Genomic DNA, 9,475 nt, shown 5'->3' with positions numbered 1-9,475 from the left:
CTTCACCTGGAAACAACTGTTTCATTATCAAGTTTGAATGAATACCCCCCTCCTCCACCATGATAGTCAAACTCGTTGGGGACAGATCCTGAACTGTAACTTGGCAGAAAAATATATATTTTTTTCTTCTTGCTGATTATTTTGTTAGAATTTTATATATGTAACTGTGAGAATTTGTCATTCTCATGGAATCTATACTTTTAGATGTTTTTCTCTCAGAGGATTCTGCCAAGATATTCATAGAAGAAAACAGATCTATAAAGGTTTGAAAACTCATTGACAAATGTTTTCCCTTATGGTCTAAGGCCTAAATCTCAGTACTCACAATAATCATGTTTAAAGGATAAAGTGATCTTCACTTGTAAAACCAATATCTCTCATTTAATGGACATGACTTCTCTCTGTCCTTCATAGATGTCATTCCTTTTCATTTTGGTGAGCCTCTAATGGCAATTCATCTTCCCTAAGAGAGACTGAAAATAACGAGAACAAAAAAAGAAAAATCGCATTAAACACTATTGAAAAATAAATACCGCCAAATTATTCAAAAAATAATACTTTAAGTAAAATATCTTTATTATTTTTGAAAAATGTAGTGTGTTCTAAGAAGGCTTATTTGAAACAAATTATTTATCATGACTAAAATCCATTCAATTTAACTCAGCCCATATTGCTTGAGTGGTTACAATATGGAAGACACTAGGTTAGCTGCTTCAAGAAATAAAACAGGAAACCAGAAAAATCAATCTTCTTAAAGAAGTAGGCTTTCCATGATTTTTTTGTTATTGAAGATGATGTATTCTGAAGCACAAATCTGTGTAGAACATGAGTTTGTATAAAAACAAAAAAGAACAAATTGCTCAAACTTCTGAAGAAATAGCCAAGGTTAAGGATGACTTCTTATTTGTTTCTGCACTGGGGGGAAATTCTGTAGTCTCCTATGGCAATTAGTGTCATAGAAGGTAAGCATTCAAAAGACAAATCTACTTTAGGAATGATAATTAGATTAGGAGTTAATTTTGGCACAAGTGCTTAATTAAGGTCTTGCTTTTTGTGTCTTTGCCTTTATAGACCGAATTGATACGGATATGAAGACATTGCTGCTTTTGCTAAAATGTGATGTTATATTTAAGGAGCCATTTAAGAACCGCATAATTCAAAATTATGAATTAAAAATTAAAGCACTGTAAAATACTCCCCATTCATTCCTCACCTATGCTGCAAACCCCATGGCCGGAATTTAGAAGATAGAGATCACTCAAACCCTTGTTTTCCATTCAGATTTCCTGTTCCTGTTTTTTTCTGGCCAAACGCAGAAGGGGGCCCATTATCATCCTTTATCCAGTAAAATTCCCTCTATTCACTCAACCATCGGTTGGTGTGCTATACCTTATTCATTCCGTTTTCTCACCACTACCCATTCTGATTCTCCTTTTCCAACATAAGTCACTCTTCTAATGTCTTTTGGTTCACATGCACTTTTGAAAAGGCATATTATTTTTTGAGTTCATGCCTTTTGAACATACATAAAAACTATTGGGTCATATATCAAATTCTGTATTTTTTAACATCATTCCCCCACACGGTGTTTGTAAGATCCACCAGTGTTGTTAACTGAGCACCCGGTCTGTTGTTCTTTTCTTTTCTCTGGTACTCCTTACAAGGTAACCTTCGGCCTTTATTCGCTTTCTAGCAACAAACAAACCCAGTCTTGTCTGAAACTCCACGCTTCCTCAAATAATGCTGCAATAAATATCCTTATCCATATCCCCTGAGGAGTCTGTGTGAAAAATTCATTGGGATATAAACCCGGGAGGAACTTGCTGGATCACACTGAGGCTTATATAAAATTTACCCGGATGTACCAGATGCTCTCCATAGGGGCCACCGCTGCTTACAATCCCACCTGTAGGGCTCCTTGGTCCTTATCTCTACAATCTCATTTATCTGGCTTTCTGATTTTTGCTAATCTAATAGGTGCTAATCTCTCTCTCTCTCTCCTTTTAATTTGCACATTTCTGATTTCTAGTATATTCATATGCATAACTTTTGGGGTTCCTATTCACATACCCTTTGCCTATTTTTCTATTGTGATCACTCTCTATTTTCCTGTCCTTTAAGAATGGTTACATGGTGTTTTCTAAATATTATTTCCTTGTTTGTTTAAGGCATGCAAGTACCTTTTTCCATTTTTTTTCATCTGTTAGGTCTGTCCATGTTATATGTCTTTGAATAAAAATCTTCAATTTTGATACTGTCAAACTTATTATGTATATAGCCTACAACTTTTGTTGGGAAATTTTAAGAACTCTTCCTTTATAAATATAGTTCTAAAATCTTTAAAAAAATTTTTTTTTCTGTTCTTTACTTTTTTTTGAGAGACAGAGAGATACAGTGTGAGCAGGGGAGGGGCAGAGAGAGAGGGAGATACGGAATCCGAAGACAGACTCCAGCCTATGAGCTGCCAGCACAGAGCCCGACGGGGGACTCAAACCCACGAACCATGAGATCATGACCTGAGCCGAAGCTGGACACTTAACTGACTGAGCCACCCAGGCGCCCCTATTTCTAAAATCTTTATTTGCATCCTGTATTTCTATTAACTTCAGTTCTTTTAAGTCATTAACTCTTTTTGTCTTTTTCCTTGATTTTTAATCCATCTTTCCATGATCTTGTTATAAGATAGAATCCAGTTTTTTTTTTTTTCTTTTAAGATAGGTTAGTTTTTTCTTTTAAGATAGGTTAGTTTTTCAAATGTCCTTTTGGGGCACCTAGGTGGTTCAGTTGGTAAGCATCTGACTTTGGCTCAGGTCACGATCCCATGGCTCATGAGTCTGAGCCTTGTGTCAGGCTCTGTGCTGACAGCTCAGAGCCTGGAGCCTGCTTTGGATTCTGTGTCTCTGTCTCTCTCTGCCCCTCCCGTGCTCACCCTCTGTCTCTCAAAAAAATAAATAAATAAACAAATAAATAAACAAACATTTAAAAAAATCAAATGTGTTCTTTTAAGTAACTCCTGGTTCCCCAGGGGTATGTGGAAAGTTTTATCAGAATTATGTGCCAGCAATATAAATGAGTGTGTTTCTGAGCTCTCTAGTCTGTTTTAGTACACCTCCCACACCGTTTTCACCATGATGGCTTCGTCCTCCATCAGTACTGGGCAATATATAACTCCGCTTTGACTCTTCCTTTCCAGTGAAGGATTTTTTGTGGACATTATAGATTTTACACTGCGTTTACAAATTCCTCAAAAGACACAAAAGTTCCAATTGCAAGTTTGATTAGAATCTGTAGTAGTTTCCTATGGCTGACATAACAAATTACCTCAAATTTGTAGCTTAAAACAACACGAATTTATCCTATTACATCTCTGTAGCTTAGAAATCAGACATGGTTTTTCTTGACTGAAGTCAAAGTGTAAGTAAGCTTGCTTTTTCTTCTGGGAGTTTAGGGGAGAATCTGTGCTTGACTTTTCCAGCTTTTAGAGGACACCAATATTCCTTCCTCTGTCCTTAGAGCCAGCAGCATCCCATCTCTCTGACCCTGCTTCCCTGGTCGCATTTCCCTCTGCTGCAGCTGGGAGAGATCCCCTACATTTGAGGACTCCTGTGATTACATCAGCCTGCTTGACTATCTGGGGTAATCTTCCCATCTCAAGGATAACAACCTTAATCACATTGACAAATCCTTTTGCTTCCTAGGGTGACGTATCGATGGATTCTGGGGATCAGGATGCAGGCATCTTTGGGGGTCATTAGTCTACTTGCCACAGAATTGCATTGCATCTACAGATAACTTTGTGGAGAAGCTAAAGAAGCCTACTTTTCTTTTTTACAGAGATCAGTCACTATGTCCTGTGTTCGAGTTCAACATTTTCCCCCAAGGAAGTGTTGCATGTTCTTGGTTAATGCCTAGATTTTTAAATAATTTTTGTCACTCTTGTAAATGGTTTCTTATTTTTAATCTCGTCCTCTAATTGGTCTTGCTCATGTAAAAAAGTACTATGATTCTTGCAATTGATTCAGTATCTAGCAGGCTTGTTCAAGTCTCTTAATTCTAATAGTTTTCTTATGGATTCTCTCAAACTTTTCTATCTTCCCCAATGTTCTAAACCAGAGACCAGTCAACTGTGGCTTTGTGTCAAAGCCAGCCTGCCACTTGCTTTTGTAAATAAAGTTTTATTGGAACACAACCGTATCCATTTCTTTGCATATCATCTATAACTGCTTTCTCTCTACAATGACAGAGTTGAGTAGTTGTGACAAAGACTGGTCCACAAGACCCAAAGTATTTACTGTTTTGTCCTTTCCAGAAAAAGTTTGCCACACCCTGCTCTAAGCCTCTTTTCCTTCACATGGGAGGAGTCTGTGTCTTTTATGGAGTTTTAAAAAGTAGCCGGAGGGGCGCCTGGGTGGCTCAGTCTGTTAAGCGTCCGGCTTCAGCTCAGGTCATGATCTCATGGTTCCTGGGTTCAAGCCCTGCGTCGGGCTCTGTGCTGACAGATAGCTCAGAGCCTGGAGCCTGCTTCAGATTCTGTGTCTCCCTCTCTCTCTGACCCTCCCCTGCTCTCGCTGTCTCTCTCTCTCTCTCTCTCTCTAAAATAAACAAAGACAGTAAAAAAAAAAAAGTAGCCAGAGACCTAAAATATTTACCTCTGCCTAAAATCCATTAATTCTCATAATACTTCCTGAAATCATATAAATTCGAGGCCATGAAGGTTAATATATCTCTTTTTAAATTTGTGACTGCTTCCAGGCTGTAAAATGTAATTTTGAAGCATAGGGCCAGAGTTAACAATGTGGAGAGACTTGGAAGAGTTAATTGGTAAGGTAAGACCACCAGATATTTAGGTGTTGGGGGAACCCACAGGTTGGATCCCACCGAAATGGAAAATTGAACACTCCAAACTTAATAGCATTGCCATGTCATGTAGGGCTGCTGGGCCCTCTGACTTAGAGCCACTAAATTTGTATCATGGAGTTGTCCTGTGTAGAAAGAGGGATAATAATGATATGACAAGTATCAAGAGACGCACAGCTCAGAAGAGCTTGAAGCATGCTTTATATGCATCCAGAAATGATCTCAAGTTGAAGGGCACTCTTCCTGCGCCACTAAACGTGGCATACTTGGAAATCATAAATGAATTTTTAATAAAGAACTCTGTTAGTTGTTAAAAAGAAAAAACCAGAGACCTTAGAAGAAAGGACCTATGGGACAGGCACTTAGAAAAAATTGTTCATTCACTTTAGCTTGGCATTTAAAAAGTCCTCTATAATTTGCCCATACATTAGTCGTTCCTGAATGGATCTGTGCATCAAATCACCCACGGTGCTTTAAAAATTACAGATTCCTTGAGCTCTGATTCTAAGCCTACTGAATCAGGATCTCTGGAGGTATGATTCTAGAGTCTTTATTTTTAAAAAGCGTGCCAATAGATTCTTATGTGTCTAGCCCAGAACTGTTCTCAAATACCTCTTCAAATTTGCTGTCTTGCTATTCATTACAATTCCTTATATATATTTTCTTTAGAAAAATTGATTTGCCCTTGCCTTCTCAGGCTTTCCCCTGCCCCTTCCCCCACCCCCCATCACCATGTGACCTCTTAAAATTCCCTCAGCCATGTCCATCTCCCCAAATACTCTCAGCCTTTCCAGCCCAGCTGATGGATCCCAAATCTTCCATGATTGTCCAGGTAGAAGTGATCTTTCCCTTCTTGGAGTTCCAGGGATGATTTGTGCTGCAATTTTCATGTAGTTATACAGACTCTTAGTCTCTGCTCCTTGAAGGCGGATGGCTCCATGATGAAACAACTCTGTATCTGTCATAGTTCCCAGCAGTGACCTGATGTAGGGCAGATATTCAAAAGGTGTTTGTTTGTTCAATGAATGGTAATTCATTAAAGACCCGTGGCCATCCCGAAGACTACTCAGTTACTAAGAACAATAAAGAAGAAAAGGGCTTAGATATATCAGAAGCTGGAATCTTTGCTTTTTCTCTCTGAGATTTTTGTTTTAATGGATAATTTATTGGAAAAGATGTCTACGTTCATTAATAAATTTCCACTTGTTAAGTCACTTTCTCTTTCTCTGTGAAGAGGTACTTGTACTAGATTTTATTAAATGAGTGAAAAGGAGGGACTCGTAGCAAGTCAGGTAGAGGGGCTGACCTTGAATCTCTGTGCTAGCTTGAAGCCAGGTGCCCTGCCAGGCCTTATAAATATGCCTCAGCCACATGGGTCCTCAGACTCAGTGTCAGAGGTATTTGGAGCCTGTGAAAATTTCTGTATCAAAGAAGTGGTATTAATTGCAGAAACTTAAGTGAAAAGAACTGATATGTGCAGAAAAGAAACACATGAATTAAAAATATCTAAACACACACTTTAGGTTGCTGGGTTTGGAATACTCACAAACTGGGTGCTTGTCCTCGGTTATCCAGCAAGGCTGTGAAGTGTGGTGGCAGGCGGAAGTTTTGATCCGTGAAGAGACACAATACTTAATTACACAGAAGTCCTAAAGGATTGCTCATCCATGAATGGTCGAATCCGAATGCGAGCCCTGTGCTGATGGGGCTGACATTCACTATTGACTTTTTCCCTCTTTTTAGAGCGTGAGGAATTTGGACCAACTGCCAGGTTAGAGGAAACAGTTCCAACAAGACTGCTCTCACCTCTGACTCTAATCGTAGGTGTGACAGCGTTCCCAGACTGCCCTCTGTTTTGATAATTCTCTACAAGGACTCACAAAACCACTGACAGCTGTTATACTTGTGGTTATAGGATTTTTTGTTTCGTTTTGTTTTTGTAACACAAAATGATGCAGATTAAAGTCAGCCAAGGGAAGAGCTGCAAAGAACAGAGTCCGAGAAGGGTTACGAATGCAGAGTTCTGGTCATGCTCTGCTCATGGGGTCCTGCAGTAACCTCCTCCTGGCAGTGATGTGTGACAGCACATGCCAAGTATTGCCAACCAGCAAAGCTCATCTGTGCCTCTCGTGTGTGCAGAGTTTTATTTGGGGTCAATCACATGCTGCCTGGATGGTCACATTTTGGTCTCCAGCTGTCCTGGAGGTCCAGCTAATAACTTTAGCCATGAGTTCCTTTGGAAGTTGCAACTGATCTGGCGTGGCCAGAGCCCCATCCTACATCACAACCTTAGACACTCCCATCAGGACGGGCAGCCCCAAGGCTGGGAGATCACCTCCCAGGAGCCAAGGGTGGAGCTCAGACCTCTCTACCATCGGGTTAATTGTTCACTCCACAAGAGGCATCAGGCTGGTCCTCTATCTTGCCTTTGGCTCCTCCCCTGCTCCATCATTTCTTGGTAGAACTTGAGTTCTTGGAAATAGACCTATTTTGAAAGTAACATCTGGCAGTGGTTGGGAAGCAGGAGTCTCTGTCCGGCAGGAAGAGAAAGGGTATGAACACAGAAGTCGAGTTCAGTGTGCTCCTGGTGTCTCTATGCTCTATAGTCTTTACAACAGTTTTAAAGGAAGAGATTTTATTTTCTTGATTTATAGGATAAAAGAACAAAGCTTCAAAAGCGATCCTAAAGACAGTAAAGGAGGCAGAATTTGAAGCTGGGTTCTGCTGACTCCCAGAGGCATGTGTTTTCTCACTCGGCCTGACCTGGACCAGAATGGTGTTTCCGTCCCTCGCTGGGGTCAGAGATTTCTCCTTCTGAGGGTGATGTGGGGTGAGAAGGGGCTGGGTCAGCCTGAAGGTGAATATGAAAAACGATTTTCCTTTCTGACTTCCCAGCCTATCTTCAATGAAGAGCCGGCCTCATGGGAGCCCACGGGGAAATCCTTTTGTCTGCGATTTTGTGCTTGTAATGTTCATTTCCTGGATAAAAATAAAAAAAAAGTAGTATTAAAACTTACTAATTGCCCATGTGTTTTTATCCTTTGCAACAGGGCAATAGTCTTTCACAAGGAGTGATTTCTGATTTTACAGATGAGCAAGCTGAGGCTCCCAGGAACAGAGAGCTGAGGTGTGGGGAGGCGGGTACTGAAATCGGGCTTCCCTGCACGGCCGTGTCCCAGCCCCTCAGGGACGCAGCTACTTCATGGAAAGTAAACTCCCACACTTCCATGGTGAGGCACAGGTACTGTTCCAAGGTTGTGTGTTTCTAATATTTTCTAGAAACCAGCCCCGTCTGAGGTGACAGCCCCATCCACTGTGGTTCGGTCTCCACCAGGAGATACCCTTTCCTACAGCCACAGAGTTGGTTAGACGCGTGGAGTGGGAGGACCCGGCAGGGCTGATGTATTTTTAGGTTTGAACTGTTTTCTCACTTAGCCTTCCACGGGGCCAGCACCTCTGCACCTTCATGAATTTGTAATTAAGTTTGGGATTTAATGCCCTCTTAGAACACAGTTTTAAGTTTGGAGAAAATGAAGGGAAGACATTACTTTGAAACTCATATGAGTTCTACATAAAGCCATCAATCCTACCAGGTTTTAGGGCTCCGAGCCCAGAGAAGGGTCTTTTGCATTGGTCTGGAAGCTAGATACCTGTGAGTCAGCCTGCTCATGTCACTGTCATCCTATAAATCACCTATAACCCCTAGAAGAGGTAAAAGCAGCCAAGTGCTATATTTAGTAGATCCCAGACTTGTAATTAAATGACAACAAGAGAATCAGGAGACAAGGTGACTCGGGAGAGTATGACTCAGCAGGGCACATGCTTTCTACTTTGGGACTGTCACACATTGTTATTTTGGGAGGAAAAAATTGATTTGAATTAATATAAGGTCCCCAACATTGGTTTCCTTGGGGATCAAGATATATTTATTTTTGGTAATGGGCATAAGATCAATGATGTAATGTATTTGTCAGAAAACCAACTTAAAGAGAAGCTCCTTAAGGCAGCCAAAAAAGAATTTTCTGAAAAGATGGCTTCTTTCTTGCATGAATTTGAAAATAGTATCTACCGAATGATTTCATTGACCTTGAGACATTTTAGTGAAGCCACCACTTTGATCTTTGAGAGTTTCTCATGGGAGTGGGAACTTTATTTTACAGATGCCTCAAATTTTTATATATTATAACTTACGTTACTATTTTATATTGAAGTCCATTAGGTGAGATGTACTTTGATCAATATAGTTCATATATTTTCTCATACTAAGATACAAATATATAGCTCTTATTTTTTTAAATATTTTTAATGTTTTATTTATTTTTGAGACAGAGAGAGACAGAGCATGAGAGGGGGAGGGGCAGAGAGAGAAGGAGACACAGAACTGGAAGCAGGTTCCAGGCTCCGAGCTAGCTGTCAGCACAGAGCCTGACACGGGGTTCGAACCCACGAATGTGAGATCTGTCCTGAGCCAAAGCCGGAGGCTTAACCGACTGAGCCACCCAGGCACCCTATATAGCTCTTATTAACTCTGTTCTTTACTAACTAAAGTCATTTAAATTATTTCGTATGCTACAAATATGTAATAACCCTTAATAAGTCATCTCATATTCGTGATGTC

The sequence above is a fragment of the Suricata suricatta genome, chromosome 14 (assembly GCF_006229205.1).
Source record: "Suricata suricatta isolate VVHF042 chromosome 14, meerkat_22Aug2017_6uvM2_HiC, whole genome shotgun sequence".
In the NCBI taxonomy this organism is placed as follows: Eukaryota; Metazoa; Chordata; class Mammalia; order Carnivora; family Herpestidae; genus Suricata; species Suricata suricatta.
Note: the sequence above shows the minus strand (reverse complement) of the source record.